Here is a 6,739-nt window from a genome sequence, read left to right as displayed (position 1 = left end):
AGTGATATGTCTGTCGTCTACAATACTCGACTTAGTGATATGTCTGTCGTCTACAATACTCGACTTAGTGATATGTCTGTCGTCTACAATACTCGACTTAGTGATATGTCTGTCGTCTACAATACTCGACTTAGTGATATGTCTGTCGTCTACAATACTCGACTTAGTGATATGTCTGTCGTCTACAATACTCGACTTAGTGATATGTCTGTCGTCTACAATACTCGACTTAGTGATATGTCTGTCGTCTACAATACTCGACTTAGTGATATGTCTGTCGTCTACAATACTCGACTTAGTGATATGTCTGTCGTCTACAATACTCGACTTAGTGATATGTCTGTCGTCTACAATACTCGACTTAGTGATATGTCTGTCGTCTACAATACTCGACTTAGTGATATGTCTGTCGTCTACAATACTCGACTTAGTGATATGTCTGTCGTCTACAATACTCGACTTAGTGATATGTCTGTCGTCTACAATACTCGACTTAGTGATATGTCTGTCGTCTACAATACTCGACTTAGTGATATGTCTGTCGTCTACAATACTCGACTTAGTGATATGTCTGTCGTCTACAATACTCGACTTAGTGATATGTCTGTCGTCTACAATACTCGACTTAGTGATATGTCTGTCGTCTACAATACTCGACTTAGTGATATGTCTGTCGTCTACAATACTCGACTTAGTGATATGTCTGTCGTCTACAATACTCGACTTAGTGATATGTCTGTCGTCTACAATACTCGACTTAGTGATATGTCTGTCGTCTACAATACTCGACTTAGTGATATGTCTGTCGTCTACAATACTCGACTTAGTGATATGTCTGTCGTCTACAATACTCGACTTAGTGATATGTCTGTCGTCTACAATACTCGACTTAGTGATATGTCTGTCGTCTACAATACTCGACTTAGTGATATGTCTGTCGTCTACAATACTCGACTTAGTGATATGTCTGTCGTCTACAATACTCGACTTAGTGATATGTCTGTCGTCTACAATACTCGACTTAGTGATATGTCTGTCGTCTACAATACTCGACTTAGTGATATGTCTGTCGTCTACAATACTCGACTTAGTGATATGTCTGTCGTCTACAATACTCGACTTAGTGATATGTCTGTCGTCTACAATACTCGACTTAGTGATATGTCTGTCGTCTACAATACTCGACTTTGTGATATGTCTATCGTCTACAATACTCGACTTGGTGATATGTCTATCGTCTCCACTACTCGACTTAGTGATATGTATGTCGTCTACAATACTCGACTTAGTGATATGTCTGTCGTCTACAATACTCGACTTTGTGATATGTCTATCGTCTATAATACTCGACTTGGTGATATGTCGATCATCTCCACTACTCGACTTAGTGATATGTATGTCGTCTACAATACTCGACTTTGTGATATGTTTGTCGTCTACAATAATCGACTTGGTGATATGTCTGTCGTCTCCACTACTCGACTTAGTGATATGTCTATCGTCTACAATACTCGACTTGGTGCTATGTCTGTCGTCTAGAATACTCGACTTTGTGATATGTCTATCGTCTATAATACTCGACTTGGTAATATGTCTGTCGTCTAGAATACTCGACTTTGTTATATGTCTGTCGTCTGCAATACTCGAGTTAATTTGTATTGATCCTTGTCCTATTGCCCTACAATACTCGACTTTGTGATATGTCTGTCGTCTGCAATACTCGAGTTAATTTGTATTGCTCCTTGTCCTATTGCCATTGTTTGAAGCAGTAGTTGGGAGTCTATTGTCAAACATTACATACCAAATATACCGATACCACTATATCAGCAGCTACACTTTCTAGTTTTTGTCGTCGTGGTACTTGGACTGATCGAATTGAACCCTACACGAGACTTATTCGATCGAAACAAATAGAGTTGCATTTCCAATGTGTGATTTCAAATAACGTTTTCTGCAGGTTGTGGACTGAGAAAAGGATATACGTGGGAGACTACATTTGTGATTTTATTTAACGTTCGCACAAGCGTGTGAGGTTATGGGTTTGGTCCCTGACCGAAACAAGCCAAGCTTTTAATACAGTACTCATTAAATATATTAACTTAAATTAAGTGTTGGTAGGGACATACTAGACTGTTGTCAGTATACTGTGGCCACGTTGGTCACGTGGCATGCTACTGTATCCAGGTTATACCATTACAGAGAGACGACACTGTAGAGTGGTCCTGGAGTGGTCCATCATACCCGATATAAACTTAGCTGTTACGAGGACGCCAAACCACCAACAGCATTTTACTATGGATAAAAAATGGATAAAAACCATTGAAATCTACGTATTGTGTTTCCTTTGATTACCCAATAACTTCCTAGACCTTAGGTTATCTCTGTCCATTTCTGGACCTAATCGTCGACGTTTTCTTTAGCAACGTAATACAATCAGTATTTCTTCGGTCCTTCGAAAACATTGGCGAACACGACATTAATGTAAAGCGTTCAAGTGATTGAGTGTGTTTTTGTATTTTTCAAAGTTGGAGAGCTACTGTTTACGGTGTATGGGCACATTTCGCTCGGAAATATTCAGTCCGCTGTACTTTTTTCGGAAGTACGTCATGAAAATGGCCGCTGATGACGATGTGTCGAGTAACCTTAAATGACATCGTTTGTTTAGCTTACGTATCATGAAGTACCTGTTAGCTGGTCGTCGTCCGTTTGTCCGTATTTAGTCTGTCCAAACGACATCCATTTTGAAAACCATGGTGCCTATTTATTTTGTTCTTAATGACATTTTATTATTTGGAAGGTTGCAAAAGGTAAAATGTCCAAGAGCACCAGTCATAAGACCTAGAGTAACGTTATTGATTTGTTGTTTTGGTCTATTGTCAATGTCACAATGGTCAAACATGTTAAAAGCTTCAACATGCTTCACATTAATAAAAAAAAATCAAATAATTATTCCATCATCCATCACGCTTAAATAAGTTTTCAAACTGAACTAAAGATACACTCTTACATCGCAAATGGTCAAAATTGTACGCCGAGATCACCAGATCACAAGCCTATAAGATACCGCTGATACCGTACAGACTTCATAATTATGGCGTTTATTTATACGAGAACGGCTGCCTCATTTTTGTTAAATGTCTGTTTTGAGCAATACTTATGAATTTAAAGCAAACATCTTTAAAATGATGCTTAACCACATTAACGGCTTCTGAAATGGTTTAAGTGTATAGATAAGACCGGCCTACCAGGGAAGTACATAATTCCGATTTACCAGCATATAGTACTACCAAGACTCGGATGGTTGATGATGCCGTACGGGATTCCAACAACAATAATAGAAGTTATGGATAGAAGAGCCAACAAATTTCTCCGAGGCTGGCAAGGAATACCACCGAGATTTACTTCCATTGTGCTGTAAAGCCGTACACCGAAGCTTCAACTTACACTTTCATCATCACTAACAGAGAGGTTCAATGTGTCCAAATGTAGACTAGTGATGACACTGAGGGATTCCAAAGATGTGAGAGTCAGAAGAGCTTGTGTACAGATAAGGACAGGCCGGAAGTTGAGTGCATGGATATGAATTGTAAACATCTGTATGGGACGTCAAGGTCTAGGAACAATCATATGCGGGTAATGGAAAACATCAAAGGAAAAGTGAAAAGTGACATGGTGCATGAGGAAGTCACGCGTACAAAGGCAGAGACAAGAAGAGCAAAAGCTGTTAAGATCCAAGGATGCGTAGATGAGATGCATGAGTGTTTCAGAGAGACGAATTACCTGGGTCGAGCTCTGAAGAATGAAGCCATTCCGCAAACAAAGCTCCAGTCGAGCAGAAGAAAAACCTAGACCATCATCACATCAAACCAGCAGCCTGCTAGATGGTTCATCATGACAGATGACAGTTGACCTTGGCAAGCAGTTGGTTTTCCCAAATGTAGTCCACCGAACACTACGACCAGAAATGGTACTTTGGTCAACCGAATGCAAAACTATCATTATAACTGAACTGACCGTACCTTGGGAGGAGAGATGCAATGAAGCTGTCGAGCGGAAAATCACCAGTATTGAGAGCTTAAGGAGATCTGCCAGACATGAGGCTGGAAGACCTGTATATTCCCAGTAGAAGTGGGTTGCCGTGGATTTCCAGTCAAGTCGGTGTTGAAGACTTTCAATGCGCTAGGGATACGCGACAAAGACCGACAGAAGGCAGTCAATGTCTTGCCAAGTTGGGAGAGCAAACCTAGAGAGCATCGACGAGAGGACAAGGAGTGGAAGTCGCACAACTACACGCAGTGAGAACATCACCAACGTGGACCCGCCAACTGTAGGTGCCAGGTTTCGAAGGCACGCAGGGCCATAAGCAACGGAGTCCAGGAAGGGGAGGCAACACCAGACGTCAGACGAGTGATTTAGTCTGACCAGATCTATTTTCTGTTAGTATTCATAGAAACAAGAACAAACAAAGGCAGCGTGATTACATAAATACACATCACATTTAATGTTTTCTGGTGTGATGCACAAGCGGAATTCGCAAGGACTATATTTTATCATGGATTTTAAAAAACCCAGTGAAAAGTTAATTTACTTGAATTAAGTCGCATGGTATATTAGTTTTGTAACATTACGGCCAATTAAAAGTCTCAATTAATTATTATGACGTCATAGCTGTGCGGTCATACTTTCGTCATGTATTTGTCTGAATGTTTGAGGTGAGGCCTTAATTGATATTACTATTTTCCTTCGAACATAACAGATGTTCAAAACTAGCATGCATGCTTTAGTTCAAAAATATGTCATATCATAGTAAGTTCTGCATAGCATACACTAAAATTTCGGTATACCGCTACACTTTGGACTGTTTTAAATTTGTTTTAAATTTGTTTTGCTTTATATTGAGGAAGACAAGAGTCAAGGATCTTTATTTAACGTCGCATATACACGTTACATAATAACATTAGCACTGTAGTGCTATTCTTGCGACAAAACATATATATATAAAATTTAACAAGTATCACAGTACTTATGGATATACATATATAAACAAGATAACAATTCAATATAGATATGCAATCACAGTTTATGCAAAATATTACACAAAAAAAATAAAAAAAATAGGGAACACTTGTATGTCGTGTTACACAGCATGACAAGTTAAGACACTTTCATAGCGTACATATATGATAATGTAGCAAAGTGTACAAATTTACAGGATATAAACTAATATAGTGTGAATTAAAAAGAGACAATGAAGTCATAGATAGAAACAGAGCTATAATTATGATATTGTAAAAAGTAATGATCTTTTAAATAATGGAGCTCTAAAAGTTTCCAAAGGGGGACAACTCACACTATATGGCCCATGAGCAGACCTAAGTGACACATAAAGGAATTGATAAGAAATCACGAAAAGAAATCATCGAGATTACATGGGTTAGGATTTTGCAATCCTTTGACAGTCAGTTCTGAAATAATGAATAACAAAAATAAAGCAATATTTAAAAAGTTGCGATGTTTAGATTTCGATTTTTTTCCTTTAAAACTGTACTTCTGTGCTTGGTTTTGCCAGTGTTCATCTATTTTATATTGAAATTGTTTAAAATATAACTGCGAAATATGTTTGTGATAAGTGAGGGGCAAATAGAATGGGGTTGGGGGCATTATATCGAGGGTTTACTGTATTTCCTTGGACATGTTACAAGTATATCTGTTTTTCTCCGATACTTTACAATGTACATGTACGTATGAAGCGAGGCATGAAACAATGACACAGATAGCAGTCAATGAAAAAAACATTATAAATACAGAATGCAAATTATATTTAAATGTTTAATGTAGCAACGTTACAAAAAAAAGATTTAACTATACTAAATCAAGATTTATCTGGTAATATGTCATTTATATGTTTCTCTCTCAACTAAAATTAACCAAACAAGTATTCAAATACTAACATGCGATCAAGTCATTCAGATTTTAAATTAAGATTCAAACAGTTATAATAACGTATTTATCAGATCAAATATTTCCCCTTCAACCCGTGTCAAAGTTTCTTACCTGCATGATAAAAACAGTTTTAACATGTATTGTTAAAGATGGTTCTTTTTACTGAGAATAATCTTTATTTCGAACGTCTCGTCACAAAGTATTTCATAATCTAAATCAACTGTACATGTATTATTGTATATAGGCTTGGATAGCAACATGCGATTTTATTTTTAAATGAGAATGAAAATTCATCCTTGTAAAATATTCATATAATTTTTACAGAACGCCGAAATGAAAACATTAATGTTGTATTTAAAAATAAACTATTTATATTTTCTTTCATCCCGAAATGTATATGATCATGGGTATCACTGTTAAACTTTGATATATATACAAAGGAATGTTTTTAGGTCACCTGAGACAAAGTCTCAAGTGACCTATTGCGATCGCCTTTTGTCCGTCGTCGTCCGTCGTCCGTCGTGCATCGTCCGTCGTGCGTCCGTAAACAATTTACATTTTCGACTTCTTCTCCGAAACCCCTGTACCAATTTCAATGAAATTGTGCAGGGACCTTCCATGGACAAAGGTCAACAAAAATAGTGGCCGGTTTAGTCCCAAGCCCCCAGGGGCCTGAGGGGCTGGGCCAAAAAGGGTCAAATTGACTAAAATTTCAAAAATCTTCTTCTCCAAAACCCCTGAACCAATTTCAATGAAATTTTGCAGGGACCTTCCATGGACAAAGGTCAACAAAAAT

The sequence above is a fragment of the Mizuhopecten yessoensis genome, unplaced genomic scaffold (assembly GCF_002113885.1).
Source record: "Mizuhopecten yessoensis strain PY_sf001 unplaced genomic scaffold, ASM211388v2 scaffold11117, whole genome shotgun sequence".
Lineage (NCBI taxonomy): Eukaryota > Metazoa > Mollusca > Bivalvia > Pectinida > Pectinidae > Mizuhopecten > Mizuhopecten yessoensis.
This window is presented reverse-complemented; position numbering follows the sequence as displayed.